Raw genomic sequence first — 22,324 nt, 5'->3', positions numbered from 1 at the left:
TCAACTACTTGTGCCCAGGAAACAGTATATTTGTTTTTGGTCCATGTATAACTGCATAAATATTTGCCATGCAGTCACATACTCATGTCTGAAGAAGTGAATTTTTCTATGAAAGCTCATACTAAAATATAGCAGTTAGTCTTTAAGGTGCCACAACATTTTTGTCTTTATTTTTTTTCTTCTTTTTGTTTTGTTTTGTTTTGGCCTGACAAACAACAATCTTAGAAAATCACTATAAAGGAAGGGAATCATAATATCTGACTTGCTGGCAGTTAAAATCTCTCCACAGAAGGGCATAGATGCCAGCTGCATATTCCGTCAGTCTGGAGCATCCAAAGGAACAAGAGGGGTAAAGAGATCATATTTCATGAGCTGTGTTTTACAGAAACTGAAGTTGGAAATGCTTTTTAGATGAGAGCTGGAGTTTGCAGAAAAGTGGCAGCTGACACTTTTCTCATAGTATGAATGAAGTGTTCTGTTTTTTGTTGCACATGGAAGTTGTCCTTGTGATGAGATGGGTTTTTAAGTTAAAATCTTTTAAGGCATATGGGTTTTGTAATTATGAAGTGAGCCAGAGAGGTTCCATTTTGTTTCTTTGTATATAGTATCTGTGCTATGCTGACAAATTGTTTTCTAGGCGAGCAGAGAGAATGTTATTCTGAAGGCCTGAGAAGGACTCTGTGTGATTAGATAGATGGGAATTGTTGTGACTCTTTGATAAACCACCGTAACCCAAATAACATCTGCTGTGTATGAGAGAATTCATGTGATGTAACAGGACTGTTTGCCTAGTAACGAACTCTGATTGGATGACATCGTGGGAAGGTGCATTAAGCCCTTGCCAGTTACTCTTGAAAAAGGAACCTTTTACCTATAGACATTGTCTTTCCAAGACCGACCTTTCAGTGATTCGTGACCTATTCTTCAGCCATTTGGGACTACCTACATGGACTGGTTTCTATGCTTTGCTGGATTACTTTTGGACTTATGGGATTTTTCCTAAGGACTATGCATGGACTATTTTCTATGGACTGTTCTATGGAATATTCTTTATGGACTTCTTTTCTTGGAATACTCCATATGGACTATGCTCTTGTAATTTTGTAAGGACTATGCTATATTTACTGGATTTTACTTTTCTAAGGACTATGGGACATATAAGGGATTTTTACTTTTGTTTAGGGGTTTTTATTCTATAGGATCACTGAGGACTATAGCCTTTTCATAACCTACTTGGATTATTTTGTTTACTAATGATTTCCTGGACTGGAACTGTTTTGATTCTTTTCAATGTCTTTTTGTATTTTTAATAAGGTTTTTGAACTCTTTTATATTTTTCATGTTTTCTTTGCCTCACTACATCTGTGTAACTAAACAGCACAATGCTAGATTATTTGTTTTGGTTTAATTTGGCTTAGTAACATGCTTTTTCTTTAATAAAATAAAGATTATAAAACTCATTTGGTTTCCTGAACAGTACACTTGTCATAGGGTCATCTGAAAGTGCTGCCTCGGCCTAGCTTACTTAGAGTCCTGTCAGTGGTGCAAGTTAAGTCTAAGGACTACAAAGCCCACTTGACCTTTTCACAATAATATCTGAGAGTACCAGGGTGTTCTTATGTGGGCAGACCTGCGAGAAGGAGTGTTGTAGCATGGCTGGCTGAATTTGGACTCTTCAGCCTATTTTAGCATGTGCAAACTCCTGATTGCTCTCTGTCCAAGCTTACACGTGTGTTTTCGAACCCGTGTTTGCTTACATGGTGGCAGCGGTGGGATGGACCACGTGCTGGGTTTTGTAGTACCTCAGGATGACCAATTTTTGTTCTATCTGGCAGCTTGAGTGACTCTGATCCACAAGCTAAGTTTTGATTGCAGTGGGACACTGAGGCTTCAAGGAGCTAGGTGCTTCCCTGGGTGTAAACAGTAATTTCCTAGGAAACGCTGTTTGCCAGCAGTTAGATCTAAAGGCTGTGGTGAGAGGTGTTAAATCTTCAGGCTGTGGTAATGTGTGTTAGAATCTGGGGTGCTCTTTTAAGAAAGAGATTCCCAGTGGGACAAGCAAACTGTTAGGAAACAATTGGATTTAATCAGTAGGCATGTGCAGGTTGTTACAACGTTGTAGTGAAGAAATTCCAAGATGCATGTCCTTTATTTTTAGAGTGCTTGCACTCTGTAATAGCACCCAAGTTGAGCAGGTCATTTCACAATCTTAGGATTGCATGAATGACTCTGGCTACATTGTTTCGGGACTTGCATCCAGGGTTTTTTTTTTTTTTTTTTTTTTTTTTTTTTTTTGGCCTAAGCGTACTCCTATAATCTTAGGATTTGCCGGAGCACCTGGCCGTGTTCCAGACTAGCTCTGGGTCTCCCCACTACGATCTTAGGATCTGTCAGGAGTACCTAGTTGCATCTGGCTTGGCCTAGAGTCATGCCCTATGATCTTGGAGGTATCTATCTGCACCCAGTTCAGTCATTGATCATCTCTGTAACTTTAGGGTTCACAGAGTGATCACAGTTTTTCTTTTCTCTTCCTTTTGGATTTTTAATTTTATTTTGGTTTGGCAGCTGTTTGTTCTCTCGCCTATCTTAGGATAGCAGAAGGGACAGCAGTTGGTCAGAAGTGCAGAGGAGATTTTTAAATTTTCATTTCTATTATTAGAAGTTTTGCTTGCTGACCTAGCCAAGGCTAGATTGCCAGCAGAAATGGAGGAGAAAAACCAGTCTAAAACCGTGGATATACTCTTGGAAGTGGCTTCGGGATTTTTCGAGCAAGCCAAGCAGAAAATTAGGGAAAGAGATTTCCTGATACGTGAGCTTTATCAGGAAAACATCCTTTTAAAACGTTTTCTTAGCACAGAACCTGGCTTGATGCAAAGGTTTTTCCAAGTTCAGCAGGGTTCCTTTGGGGATTACTGCAATGAGACGCTCCAAACAATTGGGAGCAACCCTGAGATGCAAGATGCTTGTGTGGAAAGAGTTAACGAGGCCCAGTGGAATGCTAAGGAGCATTCCAGAGAAGACAGCGATTCATCGCCCGTCCAAACAGAGGATTCACAGGCCCTGGAGCCGCGCGCAGAGAAAGGAATGCAGGCGAAAGTTCCCCGAGAAGCTGTGTCCTTGAGGAAATTAACATCGGACTACGCAAGGGAAAACTGCAGTGCTCCAGAGAATTGCAGTGCATTGGAATTCAGCTCAGCACCAACCTCAGCTCTTTTCCAGAGCACAGGACAGGTGAGAAGTTCTGAAATAATTCGGGATGAGACTGAGAGCCCTCACATCAGCTTAGATGTAATAGAGACTCAGCTTAATTCTTCGCTAGGACTTGTGTCAGCAGATCTTGATGCATGTCAGATTTCAAACAACCCCCCTTCTCTTAGCCCAGAGGGAACAGCGAAAGCAGACCCTGTTAGGTTGGCAGAGACCCCGTGTACTTCATGGCAGTTCGGAAGTAAAGAAATATACCAAGGGGGTGGCCTACTCAAGGTACCGGAAAAGTCAGCTGAGGAAGCTGGAGGAGTGAAGGTTTTCTCAGAGTCATTGCCAAGTGCCATAGGAGGTGATAGTGGAGCAGTTTTGCAGCATGAACTTTCACATTGTTTCAGTAGTACAAGTGAATATGGGACTGTAAACTTGATTAAAGATAGAAAGCTGCATTTGAACCTGTCAGATTGTGAGACTGTTCCTAACACAACCAACGATGGGGGAAGCGCTAACTTTTTGGGATTACAAAGTACTGATGTTTCTGCAGAGACTGAAATCCTATCTGGGAGCTTTGGCCCAGTACCACAGTTAATCTTCTCAGAAAGATCTTTAGAGAGAAAAACAGAGGTTGGGGACCATTCTTATTTTCAACAGCCTATTTTCCAAGGAAGTGGTGAGAATGCTGATACTGTTTCTGAGGCTATGCAGAGTACTCCCGAGGGAACTTTGACGCAACAGCGGCCTCTTGTGACCAAACCTGATAGCATAGTTAATCACCAAAACGTTTTCCCTAATTCACCTGGAGAGACTAATGTGAAACATTTTACTACAATCAATGTTGAGATGTTGGTAGAAATTGTTGCAAACGCTGAATATATTTCTGTGATTGGAATAAAAGGAGGGCTTTATCAGATTTTAATTAAAGAGGAACATCGCCCTTATACATCATTTACTTGCCCTCAGGGAATTTACCAACTCAGAAAACTAGCACCTGGAATGGAAAATATCTATGTTACTTTTCAGAAATTGGTTGATGAATTGTTTGGTGATTTATATTACGTGATTGGCTATGTAGGCAACTTTGTACTTTATAGCCCTGATCCAATTCAAGCAGACCAAAATGCTTTGTCATTCTTAGAGAAGCAGAGACATCGAAGCCCAAGATTAATGCAGTGGTATTTCAGATTGCAAAAATATGATTTTGATGTTAAACATCTACTTGCAAAGGAGGCTTTAATTCCTCACTGCTTATCTCGAATGTTTAGTGCAGATGCAAGGGGAGAAAATGGCTAGAATTGTTAAAACTCTGATGTTTAATTTTCTTGGTATTCTGTATGACAATGTTCCTGAGCATACATAGAGTGTTGTCACTATTATTACTTCATATCAGTATATTGGTTTGTCAAGTTATTATGATGTTAAACCTTGTTTCATTATTTTACTGTTTGATGACTAGAGTATTATCTGAGCATATGCAGAGTGTATAAGTATAAGTATACTAACTTGTTTATTCTTCTGTTTTTCAGACTAGTAGGAGTGTCTAACGCAAATTTCTCTCATGTATGGTAAATACTGTAATTATAATAGTTCTCATATAACAATTGTTTTGCTATTTTAGAATCATATTTGAAATGTATTACCTTATGTTCAAGTTAATATCTTTCTCTATTTTGTTACTGCTTAATTATGACATCTCATCTTATTCAGTTATCAAAATTAAAACTTAAATTGTTTGAGAATTTTGTTAATCTTCAGGGGGCTTGTGATGAGATGGGTTTTTAAGTTAAAATCTTTTAAGGCATATGGGTTTTGTAATTATGAAGTGAGCCAGAGAGGTTCCATTTTGTTTCTTTGTATATAGTATCTGTGCTATGCTGACAAATTGTTTTCTAGGCGAGCAGAGAGAATGTTATTCTGAAGGCCTGAGAAGGACTCTGTGTGATTAGATAGATGGGAATTGTTGTGACTCTTTGATAAACCACCGTAACCCAAATAACATCTGCTGTGTATGAGAGAATTCATGTGATGTAACAGGACTGTTTGCCTAGTAACGAACTCTGATTGGATGACATCGTGGGAAGGTGCATTAAGCCCTTGCCAGTTACTCTTGAAAAAGGAACCTTTTACCTATAGACATTGTCTTTCCAAGACCGACCTTTCAGTGATTCGTGACCTATTCTTCAGCCATTTGGGACTACCTACATGGACTGGTTTCTATGCTTTGCTGGATTACTTTTGGACTTATGGGATTTTTCCTAAGGACTATGCATGGACTATTTTCTATGGACTGTTCTATGGAATATTCTTTATGGACTTCTTTTCTTGGAATACTCCATATGGACTATGCTCTTGTAATTTTGTAAGGACTATGCTATATTTACTGGATTTTACTTTTCTAAGGACTATGGGACATATAAGGGATTTTTACTTTTGTTTAGGGGTTTTTATTCTATAGGATCACTGAGGACTATAGCCTTTTCATAACCTACTTGGATTATTTTGTTTACTAATGATTTCCTGGACTGGAACTGTTTTGATTCTTTTCAATGTCTTTTTGTATTTTTAATAAGGTTTTTGAACTCTTTTATATTTTTCATGTTTTCTTTGCCTCACTACATCTGTGTAACTAAACAGCACAATGCTAGATTATTTGTTTTGGTTTAATTTGGCTTAGTAACATGCTTTTTCTTTAATAAAATAAAGATTATAAAACTCATTTGGTTTCCTGAACAGTACACTTGTCATAGGGTCATCTGAAAGTGCTGCCTCGGCCTAGCTTACTTAGAGTCCTGTCAGTGGTGCAAGTTAAGTCTAAGGACTACAAAGCCCACTTGACCTTTTCACAATAATATCTGAGAGTACCAGGGTGTTCTTATGTGGGCAGACCTGCGAGAAGGAGTGTTGTAGCATGGCTGGCTGAATTTGGACTCTTCAGCCTATTTTAGCATGTGCAAACTCCTGATTGCTCTCTGTCCAAGCTTACACGTGTGTTTTCGAACCCGTGTTTGCTTACAGTCCTTTTATTTGCAATTGTTTTGTGTCTTAACATTTGCCCAAAGGCCTTTTTTTTTTTTTTTTTTTTTTGGACTTATATACCGCCCCATAGCGCTACAAGCACTCTCCGGGTGGTTTACAATTTAATTATACAGGCTACACATTGCCCCCCCCCAGCAAGCTGGGTACTCATTTTACCGACCTCGGAAGGATAGAAGGCTGAGTCAACCTTGAGCCGCCTACCTGGGATTTGAACCCCAGGTCGTGAGCACAGTTTTAGCTGCAGTACAGCGTTTTATTTATTTATTTAATTTATTTATTTATTTGATTTATATCCCGCCCATCTGGTATAATTATACCACTCTGAGCGGCTAACAACAGAACAAATACAATTAAAACAAAAATTAATCCATAACCACTGCGCCACGAGGCTCTTCATTGTAACCCCCTTTGCAACTAGAAAACCCTGTTAACAGTGAAAGGCCAATCTCTAGCTTTCATTTAACTCCAAGCAGGAGACTGCACAGAGCCAACTGCTTGCAGAGCTGTGGTGCTCTGCAACTGCAAAGAGGATATAGCCAATGACAGCTGCAGTTCACTAGGTCACCACACTAGAGTGTTATCTAGTTCAATACCCAATAGTCTATTGAGATCATTTTAAAATTATCAAACTAGTTGATAATGGCTTCTGAAGTTTCCAACTATTGATTACTCATTAAACTTCTTTTATATTTTTGTATGCTGGAAAAGCAGGTTGTGGCTGCACTGCAACAATTTTTTAAGAGGAAACTACATGGATTGCTGTGTGGGATGTGTAGAAAGTATCACTGGGTATTGCCCATAGGGCACATACTGCAACAGCTGATTTAAATTAGAGCCGTTCACATTCTTTTTGCATGATGGTGTATAAGGTAAGAAAACTTGGTCCATAAGGAACAAACCAGAGCAGTGTTCCTGAGTGTACACTGAGTAAGTGAGAACCCCAGTTATATTCAGCCATGAAATACTATCAGGAATAAATTAATACTCTTAAACCCACACTGGAGGGTACTAAACAGAATCAGGGAATGGACTCAGGACAAACATTGCAAAAGATCACTTTTGCATACTCCTCACCTTTATTGCAACAGAAGGCAAAATCTGCAATAGTAATTCTCCAAGCCGCAATTAATCCATTTCTGCAATGATGTTGCTCAAGCACGCAAAACTGTCATGCCAAAGAAATAATGTAAAGAAAGCCAAGCTTACATGGTGGAATAAGAGCGGTATAACGTGGTATTAGAGAAAGCAGTCCTTAATTCATGATGCTTCATGGTCTCACCATGTTTTAATATCTGGAAAAGACCAAGTAACTATCTGGAATAGAAGGTGTGGGAGTCCGGTCAATTTGGGCCAGTTGTTCCACATGAAGAGGAGAACCTAGCTCATCAGGATACACAGCAACAAGAACTGGTGGTACATTATTTGAGAATCTGTGGCCACGTTCATTTTGAAGATTGCTCAAGGAAACTGGTGATGAGTAAATGGCATAATGCTTTGGCGCAGAAGGAACACAACATTCACATTGGCATGTGGGATCCAGGCACCTTGTATCAAGGGAACCAACACTGCAGTTCCTGGTTGTAAACTCATGCTCAGCAAAATCAACTGCCTCTTGTGCTGAGTCTCTAGAAAGTGCACTAAAAACAGGCTGTGTGCTGTTCACATCTGCCTTAATGGAGAGCTTCCAAGGGTGAGAATGAATGCATCTTCCAGAACATGCAGTGCTTGGGATTCCTTCGAAGTGAGCTGGAGAGATCTGCTTAACGCAGTGTGGATATAGCTTCCAGTCATTGCTAGCTAAGGCCTGATTACTTGGAGGCCACTGTGTATGGCTCTGGTTAAGATGACATGATACCCTGTGGTGAAATCCTGCAGAATGACAGGCACATCTGCAGGGCTGTCCCACTGGATCAGGAGGAGACACCTTGCAGACACCACTGGTGAAAGAAGGAGAGAGATCTGAAAAGGGAGGATGCAACTGAGGTGTACAAAAACATCTCACATCCAACCTCTGTGCTCCTGAACAGCAAGTCATAGTCCATTGATGCTTAACCTGTGGAGGATAAAAAGGAGTCATTCAGATGGCTGAATCAAAGGTTTATTGGCTTTGCTAAAGCACAAGAGATATTTATACATTGGTTTGACCAACGTCATGGTTCCCTGATCAGCTTCCATTCCAAGTAAGATAAAGATAAATTTGTGGACATATTTTACACATTTTCTGTGTGCAATATATTTTGTAGCCACAATCTTATTTCACATCAGAACTCTGCAAGTATTATTTCTGTTTTACATTCTGAGCAATAGCTAATATTTGGCCATGCCAACCTGAGTTTGGAAGATCTGTTTAATCAACCCAAGTCTCATCTTCTGCCATACCAATATTCCTTCTCAAGTTCATGCATTTATTTGCTTCACATAATTCTGCACTGTTACCGAGTGGCAGGTCCCACTCTTCTGCAACTCCCGCCTAGTTCTACCTAGCTTGTGCAAGAGTAGTTTTGGTGGACTGCATCCACAGCACCCAATGCCTACTTCCTGGTTTTTCCTCACACCTCTGTGTGCAAAAAAGCAATGCTTATGACAAAATCCGGATTTCTTAGCAAAAAAAAAAAAAAGCTTAACATGGAGGTATGCAGTTTCTACAACTTGTTGTGTCTACTGAACTAACAGTTGAATAGATCTGTCTACCCAGATTCAGCATGAGACACCTTGGCCTTCAGAGTCTTCCGTTACTCCATCCTCCCACTATATCTGACTTCACACTCAGAAATTTCAATTTCCTCTTTGCCATCCTCATCTTTCTTGTCCCTTACACTTAGAAGCAACTCATAGACCTGCTTGAAAAATACTATCTAATTATTTACACCTGACACGACTGGACAAAAATTCTCAAGGGGAACCTTTACCTTTTACTCCACCAAACCTACTGCTGTTATAAGTCCTCATCTTCCTATTGCAGCTAACCCTAATAACATAGGTCTACTGAACCCCTCTTAATATTTTCTCCATCTTCCTTCAATTATATTTTCTGCATCTTCTTTCACTTTGCCTCCTGTTGCAGTGATAGGGGACCTTTGGCCCTTGGTTCCCATCAGTCCCATCCAGCATAGCAGTAGGTAAGTAACGGGTGAAGTCCAAATGTCTGGAGGGTCATAGATTCCCCACCTGACCCCCTACTCTGTTGCCTTTTGTGTAAACACTCTGTTTGGAAGCTCCTCAGAGAAGGAAGTTATGAGGGGGGGGAGGGAAGGAGGAGATTTAAAACTGTAGAACTTTAGGCATATTAATAGCAGCATATTATTTGCATCGCTTAGCATTCTGACCAATCAGAATGCGGCTCTCAAACAAACATCTTCAGATACCCGGCAAGTTCTCCTCCTTCCTTCCTCCTCCTCCTCTTCCCCCTCCCCCTTCCTGGTTGTGGGCACTCAGGGCAAGGCGCCGAACGGGGCACCCTCCAAAGGGAAGGGCCGCCTCGGCAGCGCCCGGCCCGCCACTGCTTGCCGGCCGAGGGCGGGGCGCGGGGGCGGCAGCTCGCAGCTCCTCCCGGTTTTCTACTTCTTTCATAGACTCGCCCTCGGTCTCTTTCCGCGCCCATCTCCGGGGTCCCCTTTCCACGCCTCGCTTTGTTAGTCTCTCTCCCTTCCGGAGGTAAAAGGCCTCCGACCTGAAGGGCGGGCGTCGCACCGTGTTCGCCGGCTTGCAGGACCGCGGAGTGGCCCACGGGGAGGATCTGCAAGAGATGCACAGAGACCCCTCGAGGCCATCGAGCAGTTCCAGGTGGGGCAGTTTCCTCTCGTTGCCATGGAGATTTAACCCCCTAAGGCACCGTTTGCGCCCGAATTTACCTAAACGGGGGGGGGGGGGTGGAGATGAGATGCGTTCACCCTCAGCATCTTTTTCCCGCGCAATCCTTTCCGCCCCTGCTAGAGCCTGCAAGTCTTGCTGGGAAAAGTGGCCTGACCCTAGAGCGAAGGCAGCAGTGCCCCTGAGCATGCACAGGGTGCATTTACCCTCTCCCCTGAAACTGCCATTACTGAGTCAGCCTCGGCTGTGTTGGCCGTTTAGTTTGGTTCTGTTACATACAGCTCTGATGGTACCTGTCTGTCATGGGTTTGGAGGGAAAGTTCCATCCTATGGGGAGTGGAAGGCGGGACATCAGGGGGAGGAGCTGTACTGTATATATATTTGGAGCTGATGTGAAGAGTGAGGAGTGGGAGTCTGTGTGTCAGACTGAGTACAACTGTGTGTCAGTTAGTACATACCTGATAGGTTCAGGTTTCTTTATAGGTAGCCAGAACTGATAGGTTCAGGGTCTGTGCTTTACTTTAAAGTGTTCTGTGTGAACCAAACTGTTGTATGTATATGATTGAGACTACGCCACGTTACAGTATCTTATTTACCTGATCATTTTGTTTTCCCTGTTTGTTATTTAAATAAACCTTGTTCTTTTGTTTAGTAAAATCCATTCCTGGTCTGTGTGACTTCTTATAGGGAATGGTTGGTGGCAGCATAGTTAAAGTGTGGCATACTCCAGTAGGTCTGGGGTTGTCACAGGTTCAGTTAGCATTTGATATCCTGCTGCTTTCCAGGGCCAAAGCAGATTATGGTTATTAAATCACCAAGAGTCGCTTATCCTCGACCCTGCTTTCCGTTCACAGCAACCCTGTGAGGGAGGACAGGCAGAGAGCAGCGGGCTCAAGGGTCACCCACTGAGCCTCATGGCCCATTGGGTGTGAAGACCTGGATCGCCCCTGCTCCAGGCCAGTGCTCTCACCCTTGCTCTTGCTTTATTCATATATTCATTCGTTCATTCATTGGACCCATGTCCTGGTGAACCATGACTCTCAGTGGTTTACAGAGGAACATATGGGACAGCACTGAACACAAAATAATCCATAAAGATATAAATAACAATAACAGAGTAACAAATCAAGCATCATAAACACAAATTAACATTACATCTTTATAAACCTCTTTGATTGAAAGCATTAAACAATTTAAATAAGCACATCTGGCTTAAATCTTCCCCCTTGAATTCAAGTATCTTGCCATCTCTTTTCAATTTCAGCCATTATTTCCAGGTGGCATTGCTGCTGGTCACAGACCCTCCCGTTTCCCTTCCTTTTTACTTATTTGACTCACTTGTGCACTCACACGCCCTCGGTCTCTTCCCTGGGACACCCGCAGGGTGCTTCCGTGGGGCCATCTCCACATCCACTTTCCCCTCCTTGATTTATTATTTCTCCATTCCAAAAATAAATTGAACGACAGCCTCTCTTTCTCATTCAGACACACATTTGCTCTTTCTTGCACACATGTGAAAGAAGAGTTTCCTATCGTACCTCAGGCTATTTTATCACATTATATTCTTTATGTATTCATATTTTATTCATCTGTGTGTGTTTTTGCATGGTTTTTCATGGTTACATTATATGTTTGGAAATATAAATATACTGTAGTATTGAATATTATAATATGCTATTTCTGTTGTAATATGATTTTTCATAACTACACTTTATACACATATATACGCATGCATACATTATTTTAACATGCTAATGTAAACATCAGTACAGGGATGGCACTAATTCATAGGGTCACCATAATGTGTAAGTGACTTGACAACACAAGACAGATCTCCCACCTGCACGCATGCACTGCCCCCTGCACGCATGGCCCACCCACCCACATGCATGGGTGCCTTGCCCAAACGTGTGTGCAAGTGCACCTCGTGCATGCACGTGAGCCACACCCACCCACAAGAGCACCACGCCAACCCGCACATGCACGTGAGCAGTCCCACCTACCTGCAAGTGCACCCGCGCATGTGTGCGAGTGCACTCCTCCCACCCACGAGAGCACCACTGCCACCCCCACATATGCGAGGGTGCACCCTGCCCACCCACGAGCATGACCTGCCCACACGGTCTGTGGTTCAGAAAAGGTTGGGGACCACTACTGTAGCCCATCTTGACTGCTGCCACTGGTGTTGTCAACATTCATGCTGCTCTTTGCTATATAAAGCTTGGCATCCTTTTTCCTGCTGGCAGCACAGGCATGATATTTTGCAGCAATATTGGGCCATTTCCTGGGTTTTTGAATTGTGGGTACAGAAGCACAATATCCCACATTCTTAAGCCAGAGGGTTTTTTTTTTTTTTGAAGAACTTAATACTACTGTGGGGAGTGGGGTATCTCTGGGATATATAAACTGTTCCTGTTGTTCAGCCTGGAGAAAGAAGAGGGGCAAGAAAGAAGCAAGGAGGGGGTGTTAATAGCAGAAAGGAGTTAGTAGTTGAGATGGGGATATTCACATTTGTAGACAAATACAAATATCCCAATCTCAGGTGCACCTAGTGCAGGTCCATCCCTCAGAACCAGCCCATCCACTCACGCACCCACACACTGCCAGCCTCCCACTCTTCTCACCAATCGCGGAAGTAGCTCCAGCATCTCTTGGCTCAGCTGGCCACTCCAGGTATGGGGCGGTAGGACAAGTCTCCTTACACGGCTGCTGAGAGGCCAGAAGAGCAGGGAGACAGCAGAACAATTTCCGCAGTTGGCAAGAAGAGCGGGAGTCTGGTGGTGCAGTGACGTGTGAGTGGACAGGCTGGTTCCGAGGTTGGATTCGCATTAGGTGAAACCTGGGATGGGGATATTCGTATTGGTTTACAAATATAAACATCACCATCTCTAATTAGTAGGAAAGCCTTGCCCATTGACTTCTGCCTTCTCACTTCATCCCCCATTTGGTTGCAGCAAAGTCATGAACTGGAGTATGCAAATGTGTGTGTATGCAGGCCATGGGGAAAAAGTGGTGGGCAGATGGAAAATAATAAGGAATATTCCCATCTTGGAGGACCCTTGCATTTCTGGATTTGTGACTTCACTACTCCAAGTGTAGAGATCAGACAGAGACACGTGGGAAGATCTTTAGAGTTGCTTTTCGCATTATATGCTGTTGCATTCATACCATTTGTGGGATTCCTAGAAGCATCTACAAGTGGTGCCTTGACTTACAAACTTAATCCATTCCAGAAGCTGGTCGTAACTCAAAATGGTCGTAAGTCGAAACACCATTTTCCATAGGATGCATTGAAACGTGATTAATCCATTCCAGCCGGGGGGGAAAATAAAATAAAAATTTAAAAAGCCACTGCAAGACCCATCGGAAATGCGATTAATCCATTCTGGCCGAAGGGAAAAAACCCAAAAAAGCAAACAAACCCTGCAAGACCCATCGGAAATGCAAAAAAAGAAAAGCAAAAAGCAAACAAACCCTGCAAAACCCATAGGAAACACCGGGGGGGACCCAAAAAACAAAGACTGCAAGACCCATCACAGCACAGAAACATAAACCCCCCAGCCCAAAACTACACTGCAAAACCCACCCAGAACAGGCAGTTTTTAAAAAGCAGAAAACAGCACCTTACCAGGCAGTCCGAAGCCTCCTCTGAATGCACACTCTCTAACCGCTGGGGCGAAAGAGCTACAAAGAAGCAGCCTCTTCACCACCAACAGTTAGCAGTTTGAATTACCCGCCTTTTTCCCTGACTTTTTTCCAATCGTAACTTAAAGCTCTGGTCGCAAGTCAAAGCAAAAATTTGCAGCCGGAGCTGGTTGTATCACGAATTGGTCGTAAGTCGTGATGTTCGTAAGTCGAGGCACCATTGTAGTTGGTCTCTGTGGGAAGCAGGAGGCTGGATTACCTGGACCTTTGGACTGATCTGTTAAAATTGTTTTTCAATTTTGAAGAAACATTGTATAGTCACCTGATTATGTTTTGAATGTGTGTATTATTTCATGGTTTTTGGATAAAGTGCTGCCTATGTAATGAAGTGCTGGAGCACTTGGGATCAAGAATTGAGTTTTCCACTGTGCCTCCAGAAGAAAGCTAGCATGGGTAGCGTTGGCAAGTTGCATGGCCCCAGAGTGCCCCAGAACAAGGGAGTGGTAAACCAATTCTACATACTTTATACCTAGAAACCCTGGAGAGCATTACTGTTAAGTTAGAATCAACTTGATAATACATTATTATTATTATTATTATTATTATTATTATTATTATTATTATTATTATTATTATTATTAAAACCCAGGCAAGAAGAATAAATTTTTTTTAAAAAATGACTGGTATTATATAAGAGACACACGTTTTACCCAAAAACCTAAGAACCTGTATCTGTTAAATGTCGGCACAGTATGTATGCTGTTCCTAATATTGCCATTTTTGTAGCTGTGACTTCTGAGATCTGCAACTGCTTATAACACTATGTGAAATTCGTTGATATTGTTCCCAAAGCCCTGATAACTATGGGGACCACTGAAGTGTGCTACATACACAAGTGAGATGTTTCGATTGCTAGGTCTCTGTATTTTGTTAGTTTTTCCAATTCTTTATTTTCAACTCTGGTATCCCCTGGATTTGCAATGTCAATGATCCAGACATTTCTTTGTTCTATTACTGCTATGTCTAGTATATTATGTTCAAGGTGTCTACCAGTTTAGATCCAGAAATCCCACAAGATATTGACTTCCTCATCTTCTATCACTTTCTCTACTCAATGTTTCCATGGATTTTTAGGCAAGTTATATTTTTTTGCGTAATGACCAGTGCACTAATTTTTCTACTCTATCATGCCTAATTTAGTAATCTGTTTGTGCAGTCTTTGGAATTTCGTATATGAGGTTTGACACAGTTTCATCTTTTTTCTCAGCAGAGTCAACATTTGCCTTTAGCTCTAATTCCTCGGATCTGAGCTTTCATCATGTTGCCTTGGAGTGCTTGTTCTTGTGCAGCAAAAATCAAGCCTTTGGTTTCTTTCTTAAAGGTACCCAGTTTTAGCCATGTCCATGTTGAATTCTGATCATGCTTTCCATCAATAGGTTGCAGGTGTTGTCCATTTGGTGTTTTATTTTTCCAGCTGTTCAATTTATTTTCAAACTGTTGTTTCTTATATTGAGCCTTTGTTTCTGTTTGTGGCATTGACCCAGGACATATTCATAGCCTATTTGCATGAATATTCATATGCTATTTTCATAGACCAATGGGAGTGCTGGAGGCACAGAGTCACGAGGTATAAGACACTCAGCAGCAGGAGGAGGAGTTTAGATAGACATAGATAGGGTTTTGAGATAGAGATAGATTGAGAGAGAGTTTGGGCGGGAGAGTGGTGGTTGAGAGTGGATAAAGGAGAATATTTGTCTAAGAGTTAACAACATTGCTTGTTCTGTCAACACCTGTATTAATAAACAATTTCTAGTTGGTTCTTTCAAAATGACATATAGCCTGGACCTTGATTATTAATAATAGGTATTGTTGATGAAATCAACTGGTGAGAGCTGCGGGGCACGGAGTGTGAGCACTTTGTTTGGTGAAACAATCAGTGGCCCTGTGGGAATCATGATACTGTTGTTTTCCAAATATTCTCTGTTTTTACTGCCTTAAGGAATTTTTCTCTACTTGTACTTGGACTAATATAAATATTTCAGCTTCTTTTTTCCTCCTCTACTGCCTGCTGTATTGGCAGTAATCCACGACCTCCAATTTTTTTGTAATAAATATAATCTGTCCACACCACTTTTGGGATGTAGTGTGTTCATTCATTTCCGTGTTTTCCGATCCTATTCTTCTAATTCGTTTTGAGTCCAATCTATTGTTCCAGCTGGGTATCTAAATTACTGGAACAGCCCGTGTGTTTATGGCTTTGATTGTATTTCCCCCATTTAGTTTTGATTTTAAGATTTTCTGCAGTCTTTTTATATATTCCCTTTCTGTCAGTTCTTTAACCTTAGTGTGTGCGATGTTACCTGCTTCTAGTATTCCAAGGTACTTATAATTTTCATCACTTGAGAGTGATGAAATATTGCCATTTTTAACTCTATTCCATCGAGGTTTTGGGTCTTGCTATGGTGTATAGACAGAGCTGCACATTTGTCAATTCCAAATTTCATTTGGATGTCTTCACTAAATATTTGCACTGTGTTTAGCAGTGAGTCTATTTTTGCATATAGTTTTAGGTCATCCATGTATAAGAGATTATTGGTTTTTCCTGCTTGTTCTGAAATATGGTAGCCCAGTCCAGTTTTATTTAATATAATTGGCCTGGGGATTAGTGAGATGTTAAAGAACAGTGGTGACAAAGAATCCCCTTGAAATATTCCTCTTTTGATGCTAACTTCTCAAGTTTCTTCACCATGGGCCATTAAGTTAGTTTTCCATTTTTCCATGGTTTGTTTTGTTTTTGAGGAACTTCTGAATATTTTTACTAATCCCCTCAAAAATTAGGCAGGTGTTAAACCAGCTGTGTGGCAATGAGTCAAATGCGTTTTAATAGTCTTATCCAGGCCATGTTAAAATTTGTTTTTCATCTTTTTGCATTCTTCAGTATCATTTTATCAATAAGCAGCTGATCTTTTGTGCCTCCTGACTTTTTAAAGTTCCCTTTCTGTTCTGTTAGGTACAGGGAGTTTTCAGTTAAGTAATCATTTATTGATCTTGCCATTTCTCTAATGAGGAGCTTGAACATTGTTGGAAGGCATGTAATTGGATGATAATTACTGGGTTCATTGCTATTTTGATGATATTTTATTATCAGAAATGTGCGGCCTGTTGTCATCCAATCTTGAGTTGTAGAATTTCTGAGTAAGTGATTAAATTGCATAGCTACACATGCATGGAGACTTGTTAAATGATTTAACCAAAATCCGTGCAGCTCATCTGGACCATGTGCACTCCAATTTTTCACAGCCTTTACTTGTCTCTTAATCATTTCAGTTGTTATTACAATATTGTGCATTAGTTTTCCTTAAGTTTCTTTACAAATGTCTTTAATCCATGAGGTGTCTTTGTTATGTCCAGTTCAGTTTTATCACATTTCTTTCCAAAACTGTTTTTTGTAGCTTAGTGATGTTATTTCTGGAATCTGCAACTTATACTGTGTGAAATTTCTTAATATTATTTTCAAAGCCCTGATGGCTATGGAAACCACTGAGATGTTAAAGTTGCCAGATCTCTGTATTTTGTAAGTTTTTTCTAATTCTTTAGCCTTAGCATCCCCTGGAATTGCAATATCAGTGATTTCCCAGCTTTTCTAGTTCTTGCAATTCCACTTCTTATTCCAGATAATAAACCTTCTGTGGTTAATTAATCATTGTTCAGTTATGTCACTATTTGGGTGTTTCCTTTTCTAAATTTCCATCATTCTTTTTCAAAAAACATGGGCTGTTGGATGTGCCTCATAATGGCATTTTATAATTTTCTTGATTTTCAACAGGAGTCCAATTTTTGAGTTTACGTTGTTCCAGTATCCTTTCAGCAGCCTGTCCTGGTTCCTCAACAGGGTTTGCTGAGCCCTGTAGCCCATGTGTTACCAGATGTCCAAGGGCTATAGCATTGGGTGAGGGCCTTGTTGACTCAGGCAATGATCGATCCAGTATGGACTTCTGTTTATCCCTTTCCATCATAATTTATGGTTGGTGGACACATTTATTCATTTGTTTGTTTGTTCGTTCATTTATTCTGGTGGTGGTGGGGATGTTGATGATAATGATCATGCACAGATGGGCAAAGTGGAGCCCATGGGCAGCATGTGGCCCCTGAAGGCCATCTTTGAAATCCCCAAACCCCCTTTGCTGAGAGAGCTGGGCTGGAATATCTGAGCCCCAGAGCAGAGTTTCAGGTGGAGGCAGTGCCAGGAAGTTTCAGGTAGATCCCTCACCAGAGGGAATTTCCACAAGAGTTCTAGAATCAGGCTCAGCTTCAAAGGCATGAGGGAGAGGAAAATTTCTCTACAGCACCTGTCCCTATGACAATTTGACTAGAGTTTAGAGAAATATGAGGGAATACTATTCAGAACTTATTAGCTGAGAAAGAGTCCCTAAGGATTAGGAACAGTAATCAAGCATGTTAGTCTAAATATGTTGAAAGAATCTTAATTGGTTATTTGAATAATGTTCTCCCCCCCCCCCCATGTAAATGATTTATGTAACATCTTAATTTTGTTCATCAGGCTGAGAACAGTAGAGAGTAGTAAATTTCTATAAGGCATTCTAATAACCATGTGGTGTCAAGTCAGTAAAGACACAGGCAGTGATCATTCAGAAGTGGTTGACCATCCCCTTCTTCTGGGGCGTTCTGGGACCATGCAGCTTGCCTAGGACCACACAGGTTAGCTATAAGATATAGACAATCTATTTTGGTGGGTTGTACTTCAAGGTACAGTATTCTAGCTGTTGCTGCATTTCCAAACAGTCAGGTCTGTTGGGAACATTTATTGTGATGTGTGACAAATGCAAGTAGAAGTACTCTTGCCAAGAAACACATTGTGGAATGCCGCTCCTTGGCAAGTGACAAACCAAGAGTTCTGCCAGGCAAAAGAGGGATCCCAGTCTGTAAGATGTTTTGAAAAACATTCTCCATACAGCTTGTATCTTCTTTTGGGAAAAAAACCCATTGACAAATTTTATGAAAGAGACTCACTGTTAAAGCTCTGCCCCAAGTGGACCTTTAAATTTTCTGGTTGGTTCTTTACATTCCAAGCTGCTGCTCAGATGGTTCCCCCTTGATGGTTTTCATCTTCCACACACCAGAAATTTTCTCAGGCTACTCCGTTGCATCACTATGCTCAGGTTGTTAAATTCTGTTAACCTTAAGTGAGATGCTTCAGAGCACAATCCAGCCTGGTGCCCATCCTGATCAAGTAATGTGGATTTGTCATCAGTCACTCATTCTGATTGGCTAGCTAGGTGTCTTTGATGAAGTCACACTTGTATACCAAAGGTCCACAGTTTATGGGAAGAGTTGCCATGTTACTTCCAGCTCAAGAGTTTGTTAGTATTCAATCCATCTTGTCAAGCTAGTTCTGTTCTACATACAAAAGCTAAGGTTGCCCGTATGCTGGGATGTAGGGGACAGGGCATAGGAGGTAAAAGGTGGTATGCGGCAAATTCAGGAGTAAAAGTTAGTAGCATTTAGTAGGTAAGGGTAGAGCTGGAGGGAAGTGATGGGATGGAGGAAATATTAAAATGTCATTTCAACATTTGTAACAGAAGGCCTTCCATCCCAGAGCAGAATTTCTCCAACCCAACACCCCAGAGGTGTAATTTAGATCCATTATGACTATACTTCCTCCTCCAAATCCAAAGCAATCCCACCAGGGGGAATGACTTTAAAAAGTCCCCTGATTATCCTTGTTGCCCTCCTCTGAACTTGTTCCAGTTTGTCTACATCCTTCTTAAAGTAGGTGTTCAGAACTGGACACAGTACTCTAGATGAGGTCTAACCTGTGCCGAATAGAGGAGAACCTCACCAGATTTGGAGACTACTGTATACTTATGTTAATGCAGTCTAAAATCTCATTTGCAGCCACAATCACACTCTTGGCTTATATTCAGTTTGTGATTGACAACAATTCCAAGATCCTCCTTGCATGTAGTATTACTGAGCTAATTATACTCCATCTTGTAACTGTGTGTTTGGTTTCTTTTTCCTAGATTTAAAATTTTGCACTTATCCCTCTTCAGTTTCATTCTGTTCTTTTCAGCCGATCAAGATCCTTTTTAATGTTGTTTCTGTCTGAGCTAAGATCAGTTTAGCAGGATTTCTTCTTGACAAATCCATACTAGCTTCTAGTTATCCCTGCATTGTTTTCAGGGTGCAGAATGACTGCTTTCTAATCTGTTTCAGAACTTTCCTTGGGATTGATGTGAAGCTGACTGGTCTGTGATTCCCAGGCTCCTTGTTTTTGCCCTTTTTGAACATAGGGACATTAGCTCTCCTCCAATCATCTGGCACTTCACCCACCCTCCATGATTTTAAAAAAAGAATAGCCAGTGGTTCTGAGAGTTCTTCAGCCACTTCCTTCAATATTCTTGGATGCAGGAGCCAGACCTCTATTGCAATCATGTAGAGTGAAATGGAAATTCTGTAGCTCGTGTGTTCAGTCATTCTACCTGTCTGTCTTATGCTCAGATATACCTGAGTTGTGCAATCATTTAGGTACATAGGCACATGACATCCAGCCAAAATACTGTGGAAACAGCTTACACAATTCTGCTTATGTATGTGGTATTTTTGTCATTGGAGCTACCAACATGAATTTGACCCAACTCCAGGAGGCAATGGAATGACAGGAGGGCCTGGCATGCTCTGATCCATGTGGTCACCAAGAGTCGGTATTCTGCAAAAGGATTTTGGCCAATGCCTCAATATAGCATCATGTTGCAGTGAGTTTTGAAAATACTGCAGGAACCCCGGCAAAACCATGAATTCTACTTGCCCCCAAGTAATGCTACAGTCTTGACAATGTGCAGGGGCCTAATGGTGCCAATCTCAACAGTAGCCCTGGCAGAATGCTAGGGCCCCCAACAGATACCTATGCCACCAGTAACGATGGCAGAGAAAGATGTGATTAATAGCAGTAGGGATTGGGAAAAAGGAAAACATTCTCTTCGTTGAGGTGTAATTTAGTGGAGATCTCAACCCATTTAGAATTTTCCTTCTTGAGTAGAAGTGAGAGCCCACCTTGGTCTTATTGCAAACTCCACCTTGGTCTTATTGCAAACTCTGGTACAATTAACTGCTAGCAGGTTCTTTCCCATTTACCCATGTAGTATCTCTGCCAATTCAGATGCTGTTTTTTGGGCTTGTCGTTACTGACAGTAACGGTGCAAAATTTGCCCAGCAAGAAACATTATACCAAGAGATTACCACACTCATAACACCGGTTGCTGGAAGTTTAGTGTTTATTAATTTCACTTTGGCAACTTCGTGTAGTGTCTCAGGGAACAAGCTAAAAGAAATCTTCAATGCTGTGTGGAAGATTAAGAATGATGATGATGATGATGATGATGATGATGATGATGATGATGATGATGATGATGATGATGATGATGATGATGATGATAATAATAATAATAATAATAATAATAATAATAATGAGATATAGGAATAATATCAAGAGATTTCACACAGGATTATAAGCAGTTGTAGATATAAGAAAAGAACAATCAGCAATATTAGGAACAGCATACATACTGTACCAATATGTAACAGATAGTTAGGTTTTTGGTTAAAACTTGTATGTTATATATTACCATTCAATGTTTTTATAATTTTTATTGACTTTGCTTGGTGATTTTGAATAATAATAATAATCTTAGAACTGCAGAGCTGGAAGGGCCCCTATGGATCATCAAGTCCAGCCCCTATCAAGGAGGCAGAGTGGGGAATCAAACTCCCAGTCTCTGACTCTGCAGCCAGATACCTAAACCACTGAGGTATCCAGCAGTTAATTACTGAGCTCAAACTTTCTACATCACACAAGCAATGTGAGCATTTAATTATAATTAGATTTTAGAACTGGTATAATTTTTTGTGTTCCAAACACTAGATGCACATAGAATTTAACTGTAATCTTTCTAATATAGGTAGAGTAGGCCAGTACTATCATTCCCTTCTCATAGATGGGGTTTGGGGGATTGAAAGAGAGCTGTTTCTATTGCAGAAGTAAGATTCTGTGAACCATAATATTAAACTTTTCTTCTTACAGAATGAAGTGGTATAGACAAGCTGAAGTGTTTGAAAGAAAACACATACCTCTTAATAGTCTGGCTCTTTGATGTTCTGATAAGGAGGAATCACTATGGGACTATCTAAAACATGTCTCATCTGGAAATCCTCAGTATAATTACACATTTCACAAAGCAGCAGTAGACAGAGTTCAACGTACTATATAAGATACTCAGTAACACAAGATATTCAGCAACACAATTCCTGCAGAGCTCCACACACGCAGATTTTAAAATGAAGCTCGTGTGTTTCCGCAATGATTACATGCATGTGGGCTTCTGTGAATGGGTTCAGTTTCAAATTTTGACAACTCCTCACTTTGCGCGGGAAATACCACAGGAGACGTCTTCTTAACTTTAACAACTCCTTATTTATTAGTAACAGGTACATCAGCATTACTCATGATGGGATCGAAAAAGCTTAAGTCAGGCAACAAGCCGTAACTGTCCAACACATAATCTTGACCACCATCCATTGAACTCATAGGGGTGCTGGGCCAAACGTCTCGGCA

At 41.1% G+C, this 22,324-nt stretch overlaps 1 long non-coding RNA gene across 3 annotated transcripts in view; it reads left to right on the top strand.

Moving 5' to 3' along the window:
- The first annotated feature begins 9,880 nt into the window (after positions 1 to 9,880).
- LOC110081644 (uncharacterized) overlaps positions 9,881 to 22,324 on the top strand; it is a 65,766-nt gene continuing 53,322 nt past the window's right edge. The window contains exons 1-2 of one of the 3 annotated variants that reach the window (XR_012086629.2): positions 9,881 to 10,020; positions 14,960 to 15,073. This is a non-coding gene — a long non-coding RNA (uncharacterized LOC110081644). The remainder of the gene's footprint in view (positions 10,021 to 14,959; positions 15,074 to 22,324) is intronic. The other 2 variants (XR_012086628.2, XR_002301012.3) reach the window with 2 other exon arrangements.

This window comes from Pogona vitticeps, chromosome 4 (genome assembly GCF_051106095.1).
Source record: "Pogona vitticeps strain Pit_001003342236 chromosome 4, PviZW2.1, whole genome shotgun sequence".
NCBI classification, from domain to species: domain Eukaryota; kingdom Metazoa; phylum Chordata; class Lepidosauria; order Squamata; family Agamidae; genus Pogona; species Pogona vitticeps.
The sequence above is the reverse complement of the archived record's forward strand: the minus strand, read 5'-3'. Positions and strand labels throughout refer to the sequence as shown.